Raw genomic sequence first — 25,630 nt, 5'->3', positions numbered from 1 at the left:
ATTAGATTACATTCAGCTGCAGAACCCTTCCCCATCTCTCTTCAATTTGACTCACACGCATTTTAAAGTACAGTATAACATGTATAGCGACGAGGGGTGTCACGAGACATCCGGCTCATGAGACGCGACGATGCACGGGATTGGGTCCACGAGAACAAGATGAGATGAGATTTTAACATGAATTTTAAGAAAAGTAAAATGAACAAATATGACTTTTTTATTTAACCGAACCGGAAGACAATGCAGGTGCGTTTTGAAATGTTTAACCACTGTTTATGATAATGTAATAATAATAATAATAATAATAATAGAGCTCACTGTTTGCCTCTTGTCTACTTGTCTTTGTCTATTGGTTTTTTTAACATTGGTACACGTATGCTCTACATTGCATTAGCACGTATTTATAAATTATTACTGACTTAATATGAAGGAATTGTGGCCCATTTTTGGAGAAAAAAAATATTGTTCGACCAAAATCGATTTCAGTGTGGTGCTTAATATATCAACAGGTGAAAGGACAAGAGCGTTTTTAACGTAGGGAAAATGCGTGCTTTTGGCCGTTGCTTTGCATGACGGCATTTTGGAAACTGCAAATGTGAACCTTTTTAAAACATTTGTTTTGAACAGAACATTCTTGTCAAAGAAAACGGAGGACACATGTATCCAAACGGCGGGTGTCAGGACACAGAGCACTTGTTGCTTGTGCGCCACTCAGGATATTGGTTCATTCTCAGCCAGCGACGTGTGCTTTGACCAGCCGAGACACATTACAACTGTAACTGACATTTTCAACCCAAATACAAGTATTCCATATCCACGTTTGGATAAGATTGATGCGACGAGTAGTTGGTTTGCATGCAAGTGTACACTGGCAGGTAAATTACAGTGTTTCAGTTGTTTCTGCAGCTCTGCAAAGAAACATGAGCTCATGTGTGACTGTATCGTTTTTATCTCACCATAGACGCTAAAAAAAGTTTCACTGTTGAAATGGATACAGTTTTAAAATTAGATTACTGTAAGCAATGTAAAATTAGAGCTACTTTCTGCTGGACAAGTTTGAGCATGATCAGTGAGGTGTACACCTCTTCCAGCAGCCTTCCATCTGTCTTTGTTTTCGATGGTACCCTCCTGATTGATTACAACATTTTTACTGTCACAGCCTCAACTAAAATTGTCAATGTTTCCCCCATAATCATAAACCTATTAGTACAGCATTTACAGAAATACTGTATGTCAAACCCTGTCTGTCTTGCAGCTATTTAGGGCCTTTGGTGCATGAGGTTATGGGTCACAGAGTTTATTTTGTCTGCTTCAGACTCCGGGCCAAAATAAGAAATGGAAAAGTGAGAAAAGTTTGGTTGTATTTTGTTCATATTGCTTTTTTACTAAGTGATGCTAAACATGTTTTCTTGTGTGCTAAATGCTCACTAAGGATCAGAGCACACTTCAAAAGAAACTGAGGTAACTGTTAAGCAGCGCATCCGAGGGTGGACAACCACTCTGCAGTCCAAACTTTATCGACCCTGTAATAATCATCGGTCTAATTATGGAAAGTGTTTCTATAAATCCTATTTTGAGTGATTGTCCTCCAATCTCAGCATTTCAGTGGCCTGATTTCAACCACAATGACAAGCTGCTGTGAGAGGCGTGTAGTGGTGACCTAGCAGGAGGTTTCTGGGAAGGCTTGCAAGCCTCGCCCCGGGAGCCGGACTCAGCAGCGATATGCTGAACTCCAGGCCGCACACTGATGTGGCGAGGCTCTGGTTTCAGAGGTTTTACATTATTTGGGCTGTTCAAAAGCAAACTTACTGGAAAGGGATCGTGAGAAATGCACAGTCCGGGATCTTGCATTTACACTAGATCATTGGCAAAAAAAAAGGAGTTATTTAGTATTTATTTTTCACAAGAAAAAGGATCATTTTGTTTCTTAGAATTGTGGTGAATGAAGGGAGAGAGGAGGGACACGTACAAAAGACTACAATAAAAACAGGGCTTTTTGAAAGCATTCACAATGCAGGCCTTGTGCTCTGATTTGGTCTGTCCTCATCGAGCTGAGTAGAGGAATGGAAAAGATTATCCGCAGGAATGTCTGGGGTGCCCTCAAACAGAGCGGGCCGCGTGACTGGCCAATAGGAAAGAGGCCTGCAGAGCGGCAGGCTAATTTTTTCCTGATGAACTCAGCCGCCTGCTCCACAATGCAGTCTGATTGCCAGGGCTGAATTCACATATGGTCCCTGTTTGGAGGGTCCAACTGACAGAACCAATTCTGCCTGGAGAGAAAAGGGGGTGGGATGTTGGGTGTACACGATTATTACTGGCTCCCCTTTTTTCTTTCATTAGCCTTGGATGTTGACTGGGCGGCGGGAAGTGCACCAACATACGCTGACTGTCCCATTGTTTCTTACTTTGTATGTTTCCAACTCTTTTGTTAGTGTTGCATTTGAATTAACTTCAGTGTAATTGTGTTGGTGATCCCTTCCGTCTCAATTCAGGCCAGAATAAACTAGAAGCGACGCAGCCACAGTGTCTGTGTTCGTACTCATTGTGTTCCTGTGGGGTGCTCTTAAGCACCAGCGCAAAGACCATGTGGTGGGCCTCTAGAAGGAGGCAGCATGTGTTTGTAGACCTTGTGGTCAAACAGTGGGGTTTGAGACCAGAGGTTGTGGAAGGAGGGGGGTGTAAAGAGAGGCTCAGGGGAAGAATTGCGTGAAGTTAAAGTGGCTCACAACTCCTCATATTTCCCATCGTGGGGTCCTACAGAGGTGAAGGAGGTCACAGAGAGGGGCCCTGTCAGCCTCAGCATGCTCCTTGCACCCTGCACTCTAATTGGCTGGCCCGAGTCAATGCTCTCAGGATGCTTCCTGCTAGGTCAGAAGCCAGAGGGGCTGGAGAACGCCTTCTGCAGATTATGGGCTCAGGCCCCCAATCATCTTGATGCACAAGCTGTTTTAATTAGGGCTGTCAAAGTTAACGTGTTAATAACGAGTTAACGTAAATTGCTTTTAATGCCGCTATTTTTTTTTTGACGCGCGATTAACGTGCACACGTCCTCTTTGACCCTCGGCCCAGACCGTAGTTTGAGGAAAACACCGGTGTGGCAGTTGAGCAGAAATGGACAAAGAAAAGGGTATTTTGAATGGTAGGTTTAGCTTCAAAGCCCTGGCAGATGGCTCTCTCGACAAGACCAACGTTATTTGTGTCTACTGTCGCTCTGAGTTAAATTGTCATCGGAGTACGTCGGGTCTCAAAAGCCAGAGAGGAGAGAGAAGATATTGCAGCACTGTGGGTATTTTTTATTGTCATTTATACAGTGCTACCTTGGCATACAAGTGTCCCAACTGATAAAATTATCTTTCAAATGTACACCTATTATAGATCAAAATGTATTTCTATCTGTTACTAATTGTCATTCATTATGAGTTAAATTTGGAAAACATCTGATTAATCAAGATTAAATATTTAAATCGGTAGACAGCCCTAGTTTTAATACAAGCGCCCATTTGGATGATGAAGAGTTTGCATCAGACAGAAGGACAGGTTTGTCATCACTGGCAACACCAGACTGTACTGTTTTAACTATCTGATTATGTATGATACATAAGTATATTGTATATATACAGTGCCTTCCAGAAGTATTGGAAGAGTGAGGTCGATTTCTTTATTTTTGCTGTAGACTGAAAACATTTGTGTTCATCCTTCTGGAGAGCAGTAACTCAAAGGTTACTGTGAAATGTGGTTCTAATCACATGCTCCTTTTCTATTTACACTGAATTACAAAGGCAGAAAGACATCGATCTATAGTATGATGTTGCTATAATAAGTGACCTGCATCCACTGAAATTGTCAATGCGTTATTTCATTTACAGATACAGTGGTACCTCGGTTTTCATATGCCCTGGTTTACGATGAAAATTACTGCCAAAAATATGTCTTGTTTTTTGTACACTGTCATGATTATGGTACGGCTTACAAACTAGTCCATTTGCACTCTTATCATTCCTGAGAATTGCAGCATTCCCATGCTGGTGACTTAGTCTCTGTGAAGAATGGAGAGCAGTTCTGTTAGAGTTGGGGCACTATGGACAGATTCCGGCCAGGGAATGCTTTAATCATCTTTTGTGTGTGTGGGTGGGTTATTTGTTCATAGAACGCACACAGAATGATGAACAATCAAACAAAACATCTTTGTCTTTTCATCCTTTCTTCAATAACCGTAAAAGTAATCTTAAATGTTCATATACCATTTCACCTGTAATTGATATGTATTTCGCTTTGTTTTCCGCATTTGAAAGTTATTCTCTATAAAAATGTATTCATATTTTTGGGGGCCTGGAACGGATTAATTGGATTTGCATTAATTCTTATATGAAAAAGTGATACGGTTTTTGTATGTGTCAGTTTTCGTTGGACCTTTTGGAACAGGTTAATGACGAAAACTGAGTTTCCACTGTTGTTGAAAAATCAGCCCAATTGCTAAAATGAATGACAGTTCCAAAAAGCTAGCTATAAGATTGACCCACTAAACTCCAAAGGTTCCCCCTGCCCATTAATAATAAATGATTTAGCAATACAGTATACTGAAGAAATAACATGCTAATTTCAACAGATTTACTGTATTGTATTGTCTTCATCTAGCTGCACTCGGCCATATATCTTTCCAGCTGTGCTCCTTCCATTGTGCTATCCAGTGGTGAGTGACCATCTCTGTCGACCTTGCCTGCCAATGAGAAATCCCCCTTGTGACATGGCCCCCAGTGACCAGCTGACACGGTTGTAACAGCTTGGTTGTATCTGCAGAGGTGAAGGTCTCCCTGCTTGCACAGAGTGATGGCAGTCATCCATGGTGGGTCACTAGAAATCAGAGCGACTAAGCCTTTGATAACTCCCTGAGCCTATAATCCCCCTGCAGCACCATCAGAGTGAAACGCTATCTCATTGTTGCACCTCAAATCCAGAGCAGGGCGAGGGCAGTTGACTGCTATGGACACAAGGGATAGACAGGATATGTTCCTAACCCTGCTAATCATCCAGTTCAACTTAAGTTATACTGGCAGAGTTCAAAGTTTTTTTTTGTTGTTTTTTTTTAACACAGCCCAAGCTCGTAATTGTACACCTGCAATATATGAGCTTATAAATGACATTGTAGATTTTAGCCCAGAGGTGTGGATGACACTCACTACATTTATATGCACTAAATTTGTCAGATTCCCCAAATAAATCGGTCTCTTCCATTTTCATGGGTGTATGTGAAGTCCCTGGTCACGTGCATTGTCCACTGTCATTTGCCATACAGTGTGCTTCTGAAATGCTATATGGTACTTACGCTCCTTTTCCGGTTTACCTATTACATCACACCAAAAAAGGTATCTTGGTTGGTAATAACAAACGCTGACATGAACATATTAGATCTGCTATGGTTCTTGTGGTTGTGGTGATATTCCATAGCAGACAGCAGCAACAAATGATCATCGAGTGTGCCATCAACACAACTTCTGCTACGAACCTCACTTTCTATACTGTACTATCAAGGTCCTCTCGGAATTGCAGGATCTAGGTCAGAAGCAAAGACAGGTGGAAGAGAGTGGTTTTAAAATAATTTTTTGATGGCAAACGGAGAGAGAATTTTGGAATGTTACGAATTTTATTCTGTAAGCTTGAAGATTAATGGAAGGAATTTTGAGTCCAGAGACCTGATACTTCTTCAGATGAGGGATAACATGTTGAAAGTAGTATTTGCTTCTATTGTGAATTGAATGTGATCTGCTTCTGGGTTATATGATGTTGTGGAGACTGGCACGTGCATAGAACGATGGCGCCAATGATTGATCGACGGTAGTGCATATATGCATGAAGGAACCGGTTTCCAATCGCAAAACTGGGAGATATAAACGATATTTTAATCCGATCTTTAAAAAGTCGAACACCATATAATTAAGGTATTTACATGCATTTTAAAAAGCTGGTTTTGACCAAATTCATGGAACAATTTGTTTTCTTTTAGCGCACATAAATATACTGACTGTCATCAGCAGTTGATTGAAGAATTATCGTCATAGGCTCTTGGTGCTAGTCTCGCTTGCATGGCTTAAACTTGAACCCAATTGCCATGTTTATATTCGTAAGGCTAAGTGTTGAGGGGCAGTGGCTTCCTCTAACCACAGCTTAACACTGGAGGACGCAGGTCTAAAAAAAGAGAGCATGACTGTCACTTTAGTAAAAGAATAGTTGGCTCATGAGTGTGTCGAGCAAACAAGTAGTGGGAAAAGCATGACATTGCCATTAATAAAAAAAAATCCTCGCATACTGTATATTAGGTGTCAGGATATATGTTATGAACAACGAAGAAGATACATGCATTTTTTTTTCCTCAAAATGATGGAGAATTCTATATGTAACTGGAATCAGATAACAGCACTATAGAGACAATTATTTGGCTGGACACAGTTTTCTTTTCTTTCTGAACCATGAGTGTGCTTTGCTTGGTTTGGTGAGTGATATTTAGCAAAAACATGCCGGGACGTTATTTTTGGCCTTGGTAACTTTAAAAATCACATTCGTGACAGTAGGTCAAAATATTTGGTTCCAAGCTTGTTATTCTTTTTGTCAGTTTCAGCCATGATGAGAAAAATGCAGCACGATGGGGTTTTGTACTCAACATCCTAAAAATAAGCACCATGTGATTGACTGGCAGTACAGGGGGGTAGTCCACCTTTTGCTCCAAATCAGCTGGGATAGGCTCAAGCCCCTGCTATGACTTTGAACAATACAAGCAATGTACTGTAGGAAATGGATGGATGGTTAGAGTTCAGATGTCTTTCTAGAGCTGACAGCTGGTTGCTGTTCATCAATGTGAATCTAAAGGGTGAGAGCAGCTACAGATAATACGAACCTATGCATCTTCCGGTCCCAAAGGAGGAGAAGCCAGGGACAGTCGGAGATGTTGGAACGACATCAAAGATGGGGGGATGGTCTGTCCGTATTTTGACACTAAAGTGATTCGACATGCTTGGCATTATAACTGGCTTGGCAGCGGGGGGAAGGTGATGCGGCATAACCAAGTGGATGATCAGAATGTACCAGAAGACGTTCTCAAGGATGGAAGGTCAGAAATGTTGCACCTGCAATCCCAGCTTCCAAAGGGTGCACCTCTGTGCTCCCACAATAGGGCAGAAGAAAAATTTTGTGGTTCAAGGTTGAATACGATCATCTTAAAACGTGTGTGTGTGTGTGTGTGATATTGTTGCAAATAGGCAGGGTGGCAGAGCACCGACCTCCCAGTGTCACATGCCTACTGCACAGCAACAGGCCCACCCGAGTGTGTTAATGTTGTTGTGTGCCGTAGAAGTGAGGGAGAAGTGTTTGCATCCCCCACTTGGTTTCTCCACAGAGAGCTGCTCGTGGAGGTGCACAGTGGAGTGGTGGTAATGCAGCAGCTAATGGAAATATCTTGTTGTAACTCTGTAGAGGACATTCTGGCTGTGGTGGGGACTCAAGTTGTAACCTCATTTTTCCCCACTCATACATACAGAAATTCTCACCATTTCATAAAATAGCGGTTGTTTAACATACGATTTTGTGACCAAATGTTGTTGTGATCAAAGTTGTGAACCAGGCTAACAAACGCGCTACCTAGATGTAATGATATACGTTTTAACTATTCCTGGCTGTTAATAAATGTACAGTGTGTTAAATATATATAATCGTGTCCTGTAATTTTTCTGTTTGTTAATAATATACTGTGAAAATTGGCACATTTTAGACAAGGTTGAGTATGATCTTGATTAATTAATTAATTTATATAATATATGTATTTATTAATCTGATTAAAAACTGTAATCATTTGACCACATATCTGTACTACTGCTCAAGTTTGTCTTTTGAATCTGTGAACTGACTTGGGTGAGGAAATCCATGTCTGTGTGATTGCTTTAAATATTTGAAATATTGTCATAAAATGGTATGATGCATTAACTCAGTCATACTCCATGCACTGCAGGAAGGCCTGAGGCATTTCTATGGGAATTGTTGCAGGGAGTTGAGCTCAAAACTCAGTAAATGGGACTGTGATGTTGTCAAGCCTGTGTGAAAAGCTGCACAGACGCCACAGGGGCATCGTGTCCATAACTCCATTACAGTCATTGACATTGAGCTAATTGACTCCTGTTGTTGTACACTGACCAGTGGCATGACTTTGAAATGAGGTTATGGATAGGATGAGTGTGATATGAAGAGCAGGGGCCAAATAAAGTGAGGAATGACTTTAGATGGGGGGGGGGGGGGGGGGGGGGGGGGGAGTTAATGCCTAGAATTTGCACGTCTCTGGTTGGTATTTGTCCAAAGTTTGGGATGTGTGGTTCAGTTCCTTGGATATACAGTATATCGTCATTTTAACATGTTCTGGTTCACAGACTTTTAAGACAGCCAAAGGGCATTGTGTGAGTGACATGCTCACTTATGCCTTGAGTCTTAAAGCTGGACCCTCTACCCGAAGGGGTTTAATGATTAATGGGACTCTGCACTAAATATCATGTGACCATTCAGTGGCTCCTTACTGTACTTCCTATATAGGAGCTTAAGGCTTGAATGAAAAAACATTTTTGGTATTTATTTTCAGCAAGCACCACAAGTGATGATTGATTGAAACCCTTCATCTAGTGGCTTGTTATTTAGAAACTCTGCTGTGATTTGTTTTCGTAGCTTTCCTATCTTTTAAAGTTGATGTGATTTTTATATGGCATCTATTTCAAAGGCAGTAGCTGCTGCCTGTAACCCAAGCTTATAACAACCACATATTTGTGTTTATTTAACAACGTCCCTGCCATCTGCTGCATGTATTGTGATACACAAGCAGGGCACGCGTGTATGAGCCTGATGATTACACAACAGCCGGGCTACTTTTGTGATGGCTGCCTCAGTCCAGACGCCAATGCACCGCCAATGCCATTATTCAAACTTAACTTGCTGGCAGAGCACATGAACCGATACCAGCAGACAGTATTGAATGCACATGCATAACAGAAAGAGAAACACAGACAAGCTCCATTCACTCTTGTAGATGGATCTCTGTGCTCTTCTGTGACACACGGGTTGACACAGCAGTTAATAGAACTGTGAATAGAAAAACAAACAAGTCTATTATTACAGATTTTGTGTTAGGTTAGGTCAGGTTAGGTTAAGCTTTTGTCACTCGCTATCTGCTCACATATTGATTATTGGTGAACCCAGCACTTACATATGTAAAACAAATAAAAAACATGTATTACAGCACTGTTGGTTACATAATGACTGTATTATGTGTATGCTAAGAACCTTTAAAACTATTTATCAGACCCTCACATTCTCACTATCTGCAAAAGTTTGACTTTGTCCGTCTTAAACGGCTTGTAAAATGTCAGTTAATCTTTTAGATAGCCTCTTATGTTCCCGGTTTGTGTCCGCAGAATTCACGTACAAGTGTGCTTAATTGCAAATCTACCGTATCTGCAGTTACTGTTGTGCCCGGTAAAGGAAGACGTACGTCATTATAGTGTGATGTTCATATAGCGAAGGTGTCCAAACCCTTTCCATCGAGGACCACATACTGAAAAAGGAAAGGATGCAAGGGCCACTTTGATTGTTTGTAAACCAACAAATGCAGATATGATAACAAATTATATACATTTCAAGCAAAAAAACTGCATCTTAGCTTTGTGATATAGGTGAACAAAAATTGTTATTGGTATGAACTTTGGTTGTTTTTTTTTTTCCATTTTTGCTGTTTTTTTTAATTTTCCAAATATTGAATCTTTCATCTTAAATGGTAAATGGTCTTTCACTTGTATAGGGCGTTGACACTGCCAGCACATTTACCTACTGATGACGCATCAGCAGGAGCAACTGGGGGTTCAGTATGACGACCACTCTACCACCTGAGCCATGCCGCCCCCGGCATTACAAATAATCTTTGTACATTTTCTTTTTGGAATATTACAACTTTATTCCCATAATATTTTTGACTGTATTCCCTTAGTATATTTTAACTTTTTCCCCAACATAATTTTCCAAAAATTACTTAATTTCGTTTTGTTTGTTTGTTTTTGTGTGGAGTTTACATGGTCTCCCCGTGCGTTTTCTCCGGTACTCGGGTTTCCTCCCACATTCCAAAAATCTGCATGTTAGGTTAGGTGTGTCTCTTTGTGTCCTGGCGACCAGTCCAGGGTGTATTCCGCTTCTCTGCCCAAAGTCAGCTGGGATAGGCTCCAGCATACCCACGCGACCCTAGCGAGGACAAGTGGCATAGAAAATGGATGGATGGCGCTACCAAAAGAATATTACTGTTTCTCATTATACTGCTGAGTTTCACGTGACGTCACATCTGGTTGTGGTCAGCCCCACCTCAAAGAGATGGGGAGCAAATAAGCGTATTTGTGACTAGAAGTCATGTAAAATCAGAGCAAAAATGCTCACCGTTCTTGCATGTGGCAATCATTCAAATACAGTATGTAGTTCGGAAAAGGCAATTACTAAGATAGTCCACCGTAACGGGAAAAAAGTTCAGGAAACAACCAACCATTATAACTTTTTTTGCAACTTAATTTTCCAAAATTTACAACTATATTAATTTTGTTTCTCATAAAATGACAAAACAAATATTCTAAAATTGTATTCTTTTTCATATTCTTGTAAAATTATGACTTTTTTGTGTTAGATGACATTTTTTTTGTAAGATTTTTACTTTATTCTGTATTACTGCAGATTTTTCCATTTTTGCTGTTCTTTTTGAAATTTTTTTTAATTATTCTATTTCAATTCTATTTATAGAATGTGCCGTGGGCCAATAAAAAAAAACAGCAGTGCGCTGAAAATGGCCCCTGGGCCGCACTTTGGACACCCATGATATGTAGTATGTATGATGATATCAAATAAGCGACTGTAGGCTTAAAACTGCGGTACAGTGTAATTGGTCGGTAATGTCCCTGCAGGCAGTGACTTAAGTTGAGAGCAGAACAATAACATCTTTAAGGCCCTGTCCACATGGACAATAATTTCAACAGTATTTTAATAAGTGAGATTTGGATCTTCTTGTTGTTGCAATGACCAGGTAAAACTATTGTAAGCATTTACACAGTGAGCTGTGAGCTTTAACAAAGTCATTTTCAAATTCTAGTCATCATCAAATTATACCAATAATCTCTCATGGATTTATTTTCACAATTACCATTAAAACACCACCAAAAATGTCAAACATACTGTAATAATGCTGCACAACAAATTTGTGAAACCAAGCCCTGACATGGATGAGAGTAGTTCAACTCGGCATCAGAGAATGTGGCATAATAACCAGAGGAAGCCCTCCTCTAATTGGGATATTTGTAGAAAATGTCCTTGAAAGATGCATTAAATTAGAGCTGTGGCTTTAGGGTGTGTGTACCATCTCTGTTTTATCTTTAATAGGGACATTAATTGACACTGATACATGTTTTTAAATTCTTAGCTGGAATGATGCAAACTATGATTTTATTTATTTTAGTATGTTTTTGTTTTCATTCGTCTAAATTATTCCCAGGCATTTGTTTTGGTATTCTTTAATTCCAGATACGGACATGGTTTAAATTGTATTTTATGTGACGCATTTTCAGCTACGTCCCTTTGCAATACAAACCGGCAAGTTACTGTTTGTTTGCTGTCAGAAAACAGGAGGACGGACATGCCTTAGAAAGTGATGCGAAATCAAACTGCCATTGATACATGACAAGGACCACCTTTTCACTCAGCACTCTGACATGGAAGCAGAGCGTAATGTTTTATTAACTCCCAGTGTCATTTCTGTGAAGGTTGCTTAATGTGACAGATTGTTTCCTTCCCTCGTTACACTTTGAATTGCCGAGCAATTTCTTAGTCAAACCCAAGCACCGCTAATGATCCTTCAAAGTAAAACCCATCACACTTGACTCCTTTTTCTTTCTCTCACTGTCTTTTGCGTTTGGTTCAAAATCTTGTTGTGTTTAATTTAGTTGACAGCTTAAAAAAATTTAGTTCTCATGAAATTTGGATTCAAGCAGGTGAACTTTTTTGTCACCAGGTTTCCCAACTTCTGTTTTTAGATGCACGTTATAAGAATTTTAGTGTACGTACTTCCTGGCTAACTAAGCCAATGAGTATGCTCATTGTGATGGATCCTTCAGCCTGTCTTGTTTACACAGTGTGTGCCTGCCATTGCCCAAAAGAGACATTGACCTTTCACACGCGGGGCAGCGCACCCTTTTTACCTCGCATCAGTGTGCAGCTGACGACTCAATTGGAGCCAATCATGTGGGAAATTTTGTTGACGTTAGCAGAGGAAAACACTCATGTCTGTTTGAGTGGCAATGATGAGAGAAAACTGGATGTTTTCCTCTGATGTTCACGTCCATATAGTTTCATCGCCCCTGGCGGAGAGCTTATTTATTGAGGCGTCCATGTGTGGGAGACAGAGGCGGCCTTGTGCAGCCACCGTCTCATGAATCAACTGCTCCAGTGATCTTGTGACCTGCTGCTCCCCCCAGTCAACGGGCGAGTTCAAAGGTTAGCCCTGAAACTTGTCCCAAATACAGTTCAACAGCAGAGAGGAAAGGTGTAAATTGGCCCTCATATGAAAATATGGCCACTCATTGCTGGCCCTAGTCGATGTAGAACACCAGTGATGTAACCTACTCTGTATATCCAGTTTTGGTTTACTCTGAGGTAATTGTATTCAGACCTGCCAACATGTGCACATTTTGTGTACATGGCACACATATTGATCGTTTTGCTGCTTTGCAGGTACGTTTTTTTTACCGGTTTTGGTTTCGTGTTCAGTCTCCAAAAAAAATTTTGAGCTGCAGTGATGTGAGGGCCGCACGGTGGCTTAGTGGTTAGCGTGTTGGCCACACAGTCTGGAGATCGGGAAGATCTGGGTTTGGATCTCCGTTGGGCATCTCTGTGTGAAGTTTGCATGTTCTCCCCGTGTTCTCGTGCTCCCGTGCGTGCGTGGTTTCCTCCCACATTCCAAAAACATGCATTTTAGGTTAATTGGCGACTCTTAAACTGTCCGTAGGTATGAATGTGATAGTGAATGGTTGTTTGTCTATATGTGCCCTGCGATCAACTGGCGACCAGTCCAGGGTGTACCCTGCCTGAAGTCAGCTGGGATAGGCTCCAGCATACCCGCGACCCTAGTCAGGATAAACGGCATAGAAGATGGATGCAATGATGTGGAACGTTAAGGCTTGGTCGGCTTATACGACATTATTTCTTGTCTGTATACTTCTTCTCCTCCGATTTCAGATGTATGTTTGCAAATGTACGCATCAATGAGTTCTAGCTGCAATAACACTCTCCTTCTCATTAATTACCACCTTTCTCTCGCTACAAAGGAATCTGACAAGCTAGAGTTGACAGCGAGAGTTGTGGTTGCTGACAGAGTTGACGTCACGTCACGCAATCAACCCTGATGAAGAGCTATAAAACAGGGATGGCCAAAGTGTGGCTATTTGGGACCCATGGCTTGTTTTGTTATTGGCCCAGAGCACAGAGCCGGCCCTACCCAAATATAGCACCCTACAAGATTTTAATGGCACCCCCCCTCCATTAGCAAAGTACATAGCTTGCAGAAGGAACTGAATGGAATTGTTGTCTTTCATTTATAAGATAACATATCACATACTTAACATGGTTACCAAATTACAAGCAAATGTAATAAATCCTAAATATAATATGAATACACTTAAAATAAAAATCCTGTAAAAAAAAAAAGGGAATAATTAATAAAAGCAATAAATAGTGGTGTCACGAGACAAGACGATTCATGAGATTGGGTCCACGAGAAAGAGACGAGACTTTAACATTAATTTTAAGAAAAGTACAGTGAAAAAATATGACAAACTGTTTTATTTAACTGGGTCACAAAACAATGCAGGTGTGTTTTCAAATGTTTATTGTCCCACAAATTGACACTAAACAATATTATTGTCAACATTTTTGACACCAAATAAACCACTAATGTGATGATAATATATAATGAATAATAATAATAATAATAATATATTAGCAAGACGGTTTTTCTCTGAACGAGAAATCCTGTCACGTTTTAATTTCTGGAGATCTTGTGACACGAGAACTACACTAATCGGGCAAGTCTGTGTATTGCAAGACAAGACAAGACATTTTGTAGCCCCCTAATTAAGAATTTTATACGACTTGTCTGATCTTGCCTTGATTGTAATCACGAAATCAAACAGGCTCTTTTGCAGTTATGCAGAATCATTCCATGATCGCTGTCAGAAACCGTATAGTGGCCGTCTCACGCGTGATTGATAATTGAAGCCAATGCTAAGACGCTGCATTCACAGCACAGCCGATGTAGAGGGGTTAATCTTCTTTACCATGTGATTCCTCTTTTTCGATTATCTCCAATCACTGCAGATGACAACCATTTGACCGGGTGACCCCTGCCAGCCTATCCTATTTGGCAGTGGAATAAACTGCGTCCCCCCCCTCTTTATGCGCTTTTGCGCTTGACTTTCAAAGACTATAATGATGACTTTGGATGTCATTTGCTGCTAAACTGTCAAGCACCATGAGCGTAAGAAAGGAGCTGACCCCCTGCCAGTGGGCTGTCCATGCGGCCATGTGCTCAAGTATTCGTCCGTCATTTTCCTCTTCCTCTTTTTTATTTTCCTTCAAGCGCGATGCCTGGGCTACGGAGGAAAGGGGAAAAGCGAGTAGACAAAAAAAATAAAATAAAAAAGAGAGAGCTAAGATATTCCACAGGGGATTGTGGGAACCCACTGATAAAGGCTTGCATCTTAATCCATCCTAAGGCCTGTCTTACTGTGTACTATGAGCTTTTAAAGATCATTAAGGGTGTGTGTGCTCACATGCACATTCGTGTCCACACTGTAGGTCTAAGTGTGCTTGTGGGTTTGTGTATTTGATGTGTTAATGTTGCCTTTTTCTGCAATCGCTGATAGTAGATCAGACCTTTGAATCGTGTATTCCAAGGCTTCGAGAGATCTTCAAATAACCTCAGCAAAAATCACACACCTCTTCACTCAACCAACAAGACACAGCTACTTCACAGTCAGCAGATAATGACTTGTTTAATGGCTCATAAGTATATTAAAAGCACTAATTAATGTGCAGCAGTTCTCCCTCTAATGCAGCACTCTAGGTAGGGGCTCTTACGCCGAGCTTATGCCTTCAGCTCTATTGCTCCTCCTCGGGCTTTAGTGGAATTTGGCTGATGTGCGCCAAGGGGAGGATAGGAGGGAGACTCTCATCTTGTTTCAGTGCTTTATGAGTCTGACGTGTACGTCGGTAATTGCGGTTATAGGTGATTAAACTCCCGATGCCCTTCAAGAGCCATAGGTAGCAATCAGTCAGCGTCTGACGGAGGCGCAACAGCAGCATGCCGAGCTCAGACAGGTTCATCGAAGTGTCTGTCTCAGATGCCGCTGCTACATGTCACTGTAGCCCATAAAACTAGATAGATACAAACTGATAAACCGTCAAATTTCTCTGAACCAAATATCTTATTTGTTATAATGAGATATTGTCACTCTTGAAAATTGTTACGATTGTAAATATCGACTTTTTCAAATACAGTGGTACCTCGGTTTTTGTTATTAATCTGTCCCAAAGGGCCCATCTAAAACAAAATTGTATGAAAACATTGTTTCATTGTTTTTATGAAACAATGTAAATCCCAAAAAGCTGAATAAGCAAGCAATGCTGGAAGTAGTTTGCCCACATCTACCACAAGATTCAACGTGCTAAAAGGTCAAATTCAACAGTTTGTTCATCACAACTCGCAATATTACGATAGACCGATGACCGAGACAGTGTTTGAGAACCGACTGAGGCAAGTGAGGCCTGCAGTTCTTTAGATGTTGTTGTCTTTTCTGACCTGTTGGAAGAGTTGTGGCTGCGCTCTTGAGGTATTTTTGTTTGGCTGGCCAATCCTGGGAAGGTTCACCACTGTTCATGTTTTTTCCATTTGTGGATAATGGCTCTCACTTTGGTTAGCTGGAGTCCCAAAGCTTTAGAAATGGCTTTCTAACTTTTTCCAGACTGATAGATCTCAATTAATCTCAGTTAAGTTATGGTTTAACGGTGGGGGGGTGGGGGATCAGTTTTTCACACAGGGCCATGTAGGTTTGGATTTTTTTCTCCTTCTTTTTGTGTTCAGTTGTCTTGTCATTGACTAATATTTAAATTTGTTTGATGATATGAGACATTGAAGTGTGACAAACATGCAAAAAAATAAGATATCAGAAAAATAAGAAATTAGAAAGACACTGTTCGTCTACAGTGAAGGTAAAAGTAGCTTGAAATGTTCAATCATCCCTTTCATTTGTCATTTAAGAGGATTTAGAATTGTTTTATGCATGTAATATATTTGTAAAACTATAAAAACGTGTTTTGTGTTAATATTTTTGAGAGCTAACCTCCGATGACATCATCAAAGAGAGACGTAGGTGACTTCCAGTTCCGGTTGCCATGTAGTAGCAAGCTAATAGGATCCTAACTTGGACATTTTGTCATAAAAATACATTAAGAACACAGTTTGACTCATGCAGTGTGTTACCAACGCGACGAGACGCGCGCCATATTGCACACTAACCGGAGAACGTATGCACCGAGGCTAAATTTCGGCATAGATTTTTTACGTTAACTGAAAAACACGCTAAGGGGGGGTTCCACAGTATAGGCAACAAACTAATGTCAGGTCTGAATAATGAATGAACATATTATACAGTTACATTATACAGTGGTCCCTCGCCACATAGCGATTCAAATTCCACGGCTTCACTCTATCACGGTTTATCAAAAATATATTAATTAATAGATCATGCTGTTTTGTGGTTTAATATTTGGTGAGGCCTGAAAAAATGTGCACATGTAAGCAAATTGTATGTTTTTTTTAGCCTGGAATTGGCGAAATGAAGTAAAATATAAATATAAGGCATTTAGAAGACGCATTCAAAGATGCTTTGAATGATATGTAGTATTCTAACTGGTCACTATGTGTCAGTGTTGGGGGTGTCACGAGAGCATTTTCTCCTTCTGAAAAAAACTGTCTTGTCATAATAAATAGATGACGCAGGATAAATGAAAATGGGGAGGAGATGCTGTGCCACCGCCGCCACTAGCATACACACAGCAAAAGAGTGAAGCCTCTTCAGGAGCAATGCGAGGTACTAGAAATCAGGAGGAAAAAAGGTGATTATAAATCCATTGTGTGGGAATTTTAATAATGAGCAAGATGAGCCCATAGACAAAAACAAACATAAACAAAACAAACTTTCCCACCTAAATATACAATATGCACTGGACCCAGTTTTCCAACAGGCTTTTATTGCAGGTTGGAATGATCTCACAAAAGACAGAATAATCCCTTACTGTTGTTGCAGTAACCCACACCATCCTAAAGCTTAACTCTGAACCCGACATCACTTCCTGTCCGCCCACTTCTCAGCTCCCTTAGGGAACACATTTACCACTGCACAAACAAGCATGAGTCTTATTTACTGTATGTCTTAAATGGCTTATTTACGCATTATGTCTACTTTATTCTGACCATATGGGTGTTAGTTCATATTTAGAGGGCTCTAGTAATGGTAAAACCTGTCGATTTTATTCTGTTTGTGTGACATTTATCCAAGGTAGTTGATGACTTTCCCCCCCAATTTAATAATAGTTATTTTAGCACCGTTTCATAGCATCATTGTTGTGTTTAAGTCTAAATGTGTGTTGTTTGTGTGTGGGTGGGTGGAAGTGTGTATGGGAAGATCATTTGATCATTCCATGGCATCTGTATGTTTATGCATTCATGCCTGTGCGTGATGGGCTTTCGTGCATACAGTTGTGCAACGTGTCTGCAGTATCTTCGAGTTCTATTTTTGTCGCAAAAGGGGAAGCCTTTGGGCCTGTTGCTTTGTGGTCTAATTGGTGTGTTATTCATGTCTCTGTGTCAGGGATATCAATGTGTGTTTGGAAAAGAACTTATCTCCAGAGGCAACGTGTGGCCGTGGGAGTCCCGCTCCTTGTAGACCTGCTGCTCCCATAGAGAAAAGACTTATACTCAGATGATCTGAGCTTCAGCCTTTCACAAGCGTTTGAGCTCCAAATAAATATTTCTCTAAGTCTGTGCTAATGAGCTGCATTTTTGTGCACTGTTATCTGTCACTGACCTACCATTAGTTTTCTAACTCTGTTTAGCCTTTTGGTATTTAGATGTTTTCCCTCTTACACAAACAGGAGCCTTTCAACATATTAAAGGGATTAAAAGACTGGAAGAATACTGTAGATGAAAAATCCCACATCCTCTTTACCCCAAAGAATCCTTTAGTTAGTCAAGGCAGGATTTCTTAGGGTCACAAGGGCAGATAAGGAAGATAAGTTATAGGAAAAAATGTTAATACTCTGAGGGAAGGAAAGCAAAATGAACCTGAAACCAAGATACAACCACTCTTTCATGTGCAGTCTTCAGGGTCAACTCAGTTCATGTAGGTCTGGGGTGTCCAAAGTGCGGCCCGGGGGCCACTCGCAGCCCGCGACACATTCTAAAAACAAATTTAACAAGAAAACAAAAAAAATAAAAACACATTTAAAAAAGTTGCAATCTAATGAGAAAAAAAAATCATTTTACAAGAATAACATAATATTATGAGGAAAAATACTATTAGTTTAGTACTATATAGCTGAAATATTAAAGAAAAAAGATGGGGGGTTTTTAAGTCGTAATATTATGAGAGACAAAATAAACTCAAATATAATAATAATAATATAATATAATAGTTTCGGGAAAAAGTAAAAAAAAGTTTTAAAAAATGGAAAATTTTGAAATAGAAATAGAAGAAAGTTGAAATATCTGGATTGAAATATTTGAATATGGATTCATTAGTATTTGAACTGAAAAAACATCAAAAATAAAAAGCAAAGATTGCAGTTGATATCACAACCTTTATCACAATGTTTTTTTTCTTGAAATATCACTTCGGAGCACATGTGTTGCATTACAAAATATCAAAGCATCTTTTCATTTCTCCTCATGTGGCCCTCACGAGAAAAAGTTTGGACACCCCTGATATAGGCTAACAATATAAAGCCCTCATTCAAGAGGCAGGAGGATTAACATGTGACAACCTACATCGTTGCGTCTTTCAAAACCATCTATCTTTCAGTATTCATAGACAAAGAAAACATTACCAAGTGAATTGTGACCTTACGTTCTCATTCTGTCAGCTTCCATTACATCCAGTCAGTTTCTGTTTTTTGGATTAGTAACTACTTGCAATCGTTTTGCTCAATTATTTGGCGCAATCTCACTACGGACCCTTTGATTACAATGGTCATTAAAGATGGATTCTTGGCATTTGAATCCAATTCTCATTGGACACTGGATTAAAAAAAGATCCTGGAGGAAAAAATTTCAGTCAAAGTTCCTTTTGAAAGTCTTACTGGATTGTATGTACTGTATTTGTTGGAAAGATGCCAGTAAAAATGTAACAGAGTGAAGTCAGCAGACTGGCCGTCTTCTGTTGACTGCTGTTGAGATTGACCCTGTCAGCCCGGCCGCTGAGGTTGTGTGTTCTTGCCAATCCCCTCGCCCTCCCTTTCCTCTTTTGCCACTTTGAGCCCTCAAACATGCATCAGGCATCAGTAGCTTTCACTCACAGCTGAGGTGACTTCCATCCAAAGCCATGGGTTAACCAGTGGGAGCCAATGAACAGCACTTGTGTCTTTGGAACATGTCTGCCCACGCCAGTCATAACACCCTCTTTATTTGGTTGCTGTCATGTAGCCAATCCCAACACATAATTCACCGACGTTCAGCCCCATGGGAGGCAAAAGCTAAAAAAGAAAATTGATTTTTATCACCACTGAATGGAGCTTCCAGAAAAGGAGTTTCCCGGCACAAATGTCAAAGCAAATGTAAGTTGCATCATCCGAAAAAGGTTCTTCTCCCTTTGACAGCACTGAAGGATCTTTGTTCAACAATCACACTTTGGATGAATTACTCATTTTGTTGCCTTGTAGTACAGAATGGCATTTTTTATATTCTTGTACATATGCTGAATATCACAAACTACAGGTGTTCCTCGGTTTACGCTGTTTTTTTGTGGTTAAAATTCAGGTTGGTCAACGAGACTTGCTCGAGAACTCGAAAACACAATGTACGGTTCACGCGCAGCCACACCACTCGCAAGACTGGCGTAAAGATGGGATTGTAACATCTACTCGGATGTTGTACGGGTGACGAGAAGGTGGCCGATCAACAATCTCTTCATTGCAAAAACAAAACAAGCTACTGTGGGCTGAACCACGCCAAAGCATCAGCAAACTCAACGGTCCTCTCTGCATGGAGCCGTATACACAGTCAGGACGCATGTCAAGTTCACAGACGGCAGGAAATCACAAACCTTTTTAACAATACAGTACACATAACTGCCAGGTCGCTTGTCCTCTGTCAGTTAAGCAGTGTAGCGGTCTTATTATTTATTAATTTATTTACTGTTATAATTTTTTTTATTTTATTTTTTATTACTGTTATACAGTACATCCTTTATGTGTTCGGTGTACAGTATGAGTGACTTAGGAGTTAATTTAGGTGTTCTAAGACTCGATTTACACCAAAATTTGACTTACAGTCTAGGAACAGAAGTGGTACAACCCGAGGTCCGCCTGGATGCAGTATTATTTTTCGTGTTAGACCAGCAATAGGTCACGCTTGCTTCCCATGGACCGGTTTCTTTCACCAACCAGCCAAAATATAAGCCCATTATGAACACTGCAATACAATTGGTGGGTAATCCTTGGAACATGTCAGTTTGCGGTCTAACACCCAATCAGAGTGCATGAACACATTCTTGTAGACGTCCTTGTTTGGTGGAGGATTTTACGTTCTATTTCCCGGCTGCTAGAAGCTAGCTAGCTAACTAACAAGCCTCAATTCCGAGCCCCTTGGAGAATCGCTGGATATTCTCCCAGGTGGCTGCATTTCACATATTCGAGTTCCATCAGTGTTTCAACTTTGATATTAGTATAAATTGTGCTTAATGGTGCTCACTGTAAATGGGAGCCTGTTTACTCGCTTCCACTCGACAAGAGCGACAGCTGGTGTGCAAACGCCGAAAAAGGTGGCTTCTCGGAGTTTCCTACACTTTTTTTTTTTATCATTATGATGGTTCAAAGTTCAGTTTGATTTGACTACTACTTGTAGAATTATATTTTCATTTTTCAGTGCCATAATAAAAGAAAATATGAACTTGTCGCTGTATGAAGATTTTGCATGTGAACACATCTTGAGATCATGTATATGTACTCGATAATACACGGGAACCTCTGAGGTTAAAATCAAGTTACATTTTTGATTCTTGAGCCCCCATTTTGTTTTAAGCATTTGTTTGGTAGTTTTCTGCAGTAACCTTCCTCGTGGGTCTCTTCAGGGATATCCAGAGCATGCATAAGTTAGAGCAGCAGTCAATGTTAAACACCTGGAGATGGGTCGAAGTCCCTGGTGTTTGTGTTGTGCGCGTGCTGTCTAAACACAAGCAAGCGCTGTTAGTCACGTCCCTCGCAGAACTAATGGGCTCCGTAATGAAAAAGAACATAAACAAAAACAAGAACAGAGTGAGTATAGAGGGGGTTTGAATGGAGACACAGCATGGCCAGGTAGCTGATGCTGAGCTCCCAGTACCCTCGCCAGTGAGTCTTCCTTGAACATGAAAGACTCACGCTTCGAACTGGGATTATCTCCACCTCCTGGGATTTCCTCTGATGAGCAGTGAATGCTGCAGTGGAGCAGTGAAGGATGTGGAAAGAAATGGAGAGAGAAGCATGAACAGATGAGAGCGAGAGAATGGGAAAATGAAATGTGGGAGCAAGAGCACCAGGGATAGATGAAAGACACATAGACTCAGCTCTGACTCTGTTCTCATCTTCATGGATGGCAGGTCCACTTAGAGGCTTGTCCATGCTCGCAATTCTTTGGATGACCACCTTTTGTGGTCATTTCTTTATGTATTCATTTATTTTCAAAACATGTCTCCATCCCCCTGAGGAAAGGTTTAGGAATTCTAGTTATACACCAGAGACCCTTGATCCTTGTTTGATATTTCATCAGACTAAAAACTGTATGGTTACACCAGTCAGAACAACTTCAGCTCATCTGTGGTTTGGGGTTTTTTGGGGAAACGTTGTCCGCCATTCATCCTGAAAGTAAATTAAGAGGCACGGATGTTAGATTGGAGGACCTGGCTTGCATTTTCTATTTTTGTTGGGACCGCCCATACGGAAAAGAAATAGAAATGTAAACTTTCAGCCAGCTTCAGTATATGTTTCATATATTGTGCATCATAAAAGGCTTATATGATTTACTCTTGAAAGTGGCCACTTTTGCATTTGTTTCATACAAGACAATCATTTTTCTGATAAGAACCCAAATTTTACAAGTTTCATTTTGTACAAATTGACTAAGGATCTTATACTGGTTTCACTGTCTGATGCATTACATGCAAGTTTCACACAAAAGAGATACAAACAAGAGATTTGGATATATCTTTTCCATATGGGCGATGTTGGGACAGAACAAGCCTCTTCCTCAAACAGTCCCTACAAATTTGAAAGCATAGAAAATGTGTGGCGTGTTGATAGAATTACGTTACAGCTGGCCCTAAGGCAGTGCTTCTCAAATAGTGGGGTGTGCCCGCCTGGGTGTGGGTGGGGACTGAGAGGCAGGGACTTTTCTATACTTTTAATTAAGGTTAATTAAGCTCTTTTTGTGTCTAAATCAGTTCATGCTAAGTACATGTTCATAGGCTAAATGAGTCCATTAACGATTTATCGGTTAACTCACCACAACAGCTTTTATTTTGTTTAATACGGTTAAGTAAACACAAAAGAAACACTGAATTTGATTGTATTCATTACATGCTCTGAGGAACTTGGAACACATCATTCAGTTGAACAAGGTTGCATATGTAACTTATTTGTTTATGATGGGCCAATAGTTAGTGTGTACTGGACAGAGTGTCTCTTGTGGATGCAAGGGAGGCATGTTTGCTTGCTGTGGGTCCAAACACTGATCCAAAGTACACTCCTCCACTTACAATCACGTGCACAACATACTCATGTACGCACATACTGTAGAGCCCTCCCCCCCCTTCCTGCATGTGTCCCAAGCCTATGAATTCCCTTCCTGCAGCACGTAGACACATCATATTTCCCAGTGTTGCTGGACCACCCCATTCACCTCTGCCCTTCCAATCAGCCCCCAAGGGTCTCCAAATTTCTCTGAAAGATTGCTTGTGCTCCTGCTCCCTGTTCTGATCTCGTATTTCTCGATGTTCACGCCGCTATGGCTTTGTTTCTTTTGATTCAACCATCCGTTGCTCATTTTACGCGTCTTCCCTTTTACCTTTGCTTTAGGCAAGTTACCCAGAGGAAGAACAAAAAGGGAATGTCCCAATTCAGTTCCTGGAAGTTAGGTCCACATACAGTTGGCCTTCTTTCATTCTAAACCTCTCATCCTAGAGCAAAGGAGTCATATTCAGATGGCAGGCGTATAATAAAGTAATTGAATTAAATCAATCCAAATCCTTGATGTCATCGCTCAGTTTACCCCAATATGTCAGTGGAAATTGTTCCTTAGTCTGACGAATACTGAAAAGGAATGCATTTTTTTTACTTAGATCCCACAAACATCCATCAAATTCTTTTTTTTTTTTTTACTTACCTCTTGAAGCCCAGACATGGGTTCAAAGTCGTGCACAATGCTCAGCAGCATTTGCTGTGGCCCTCATCCAGTTGTTCTCTCATGCACAAACACACCAGCGCTCCACCATGGTTTTCTGTGCTAAGTGCTTCCGCGATACAAATGGAAATCATCCATCATCCACCAACAAGTGTCAGATAGTTCATCTGAATGGCAGAACAAGAAAGACGAGAGTAAGTTTATTTTCTCATTTACTTAATTGCCCAATTAAGGCAGATGGCAGATGGCTTTCGAACACGTGGGTTGCCAGAGACACAAATAAAGTAAGCAGATATAATTAAAGAAGACTGAACAGTTTATTTTCCATTGGCTATTTTCTCAATTACTTGTCGAACAGGGTGATGGCAATCCCTTCAGATAGAGTCATGTAGTTTCAGGTGAACAAACAGAGCTGGGAGTGCTAGATCGATGCAAATTGGCAGAAATTTTACGAAAGCATTATTTCTTTATTTTGTGCTTTTAAGTTCCATAACTGTGCCATTTTTGTGGCATAAAACCCCACTTATTTACCTTAAATTAGGGCTACTTTATAAATATGCGGTTGAATAATATAACGTCAGGAATTTATCAACCCAAACACCTAGCTCACTCACGGAGCCTACGTGCACACTTTCACAACAGGAAACTACCCAGCATGCCTTGCGGGTTACAAATTAGTATATAAAATAGTGTTGTTTTGCATGTACAGTATATTAGTGTGTAAGCATTTATTTCCATACCCGCATAGTCTGTGTGGTGTAGTTGTATTGTGTTCCACGTGTTACTTTACTTACTATTTTACTTACGTACTTACTTTACTTACTATTAGTGAGGCTTGCATTTGGTTTGATGAACCCCTGTTGGTTTATATTGTGTGTTTAAGGGCGTACATTTCAAGCCAATTCATTGCAAATAAAGTACTTTTTAAGGTAAATTTGTGTTATGTACAGTACAGCCTGTACGTAACAGAAGAGCCCGCGCTTGATTGATGTCAAAAATAGCAATTTGTATGGCCGTCTCAATGACTCGACATTTGTGGGTGGGCGAAGAGGTGTCATTTTATTAATGTGATTGTGGCTGCAGTGATATAGAACAGCACTACATGCTGTTTTTTTTTAATTTTGTGTCTCTTTTGTAGCTTTACACATGCAAGACAAAAACCTGGCAGTGTCCGTCAGAATTCTGCATGTTTTAAGGCAATATTTTTGGACAACTCACTCTAAATACATTTCTTTGTTTGAAAAGTACACCTCATGTTCTGGCTGGTGACTGTATATTATGCTAATAGAGTATTTGTTCAGCCCTTTAAGTAGACCCTGAGAATATACTGTTTATATACATACATGTATGTACAGTATATATACTTTGTGTGCGTGTGTCTGTCTTTTCCATTTTATTTCTTGCATACCAGTACAGTGGTGTAATCTTTCCTTAAGTTGACACTTCCTTGACATGAGGTAGTTGATCACCCTGTATGTGATTGTATCAAATCAAACTGTCAAACGTTTGATAACAAAGCTGACAAAAATGTGAACGTGCGATCAGATTTCGCACCATTGCTGCTGTTGCAGTCATGTTATCTCCCTGTGTTTGAGCTGTGCGTATACTCAACGGTAAGCTTTCTAGTGTGTTTTGGCAGTAGGAGAACCAGATAAGGGGGCCTGGGTCATGATTTTCATCTCACGGAGGAAGCTTGAATCACAGCTTCCTGGCTGACTCGTACTACAGCAGTGAATTGAATTCATACAAAAGTCCCGTTCAGTACTTTATTATGTTTAAAATGTAGAAAAATAATTATATAGGATTATATAATTATAATTTTCATACTCACATCTCTTCATACACACACAGTGACGTGTTGTTGAGTCCTCAAAC

At 40.3% G+C, this 25,630-nt stretch overlaps 1 protein-coding gene across 5 annotated transcripts in view; it reads left to right on the top strand.

The window, feature by feature from the left end:
* LOC129169704 (retinoic acid receptor RXR-alpha-A) overlaps positions 1-25,630 on the top strand; it is a 118,218-nt gene that overhangs the window by 32,939 nt on the left and 59,649 nt on the right. The window contains exon 1 of one of the 5 annotated variants that reach the window (XM_054756353.1): positions 22,821-23,949. The exons of the other annotated variants lie outside the window; for them this stretch is intronic. The gene's annotated coding sequence lies outside the window, so the exon portion shown is untranslated. Of the gene's footprint in view, positions 1-22,820; positions 23,950-25,630 lie in introns of those variants that run through there. 5 annotated transcript variants of the gene reach the window in all.

This window comes from Dunckerocampus dactyliophorus, chromosome 17 (genome assembly GCF_027744805.1).
Source record: "Dunckerocampus dactyliophorus isolate RoL2022-P2 chromosome 17, RoL_Ddac_1.1, whole genome shotgun sequence".
In the NCBI taxonomy this organism is placed as follows: domain Eukaryota; kingdom Metazoa; phylum Chordata; class Actinopteri; order Syngnathiformes; family Syngnathidae; genus Dunckerocampus; species Dunckerocampus dactyliophorus.
The sequence above is the reverse complement of the archived record's forward strand: the minus strand, read 5'-3'. Positions and strand labels throughout refer to the sequence as shown.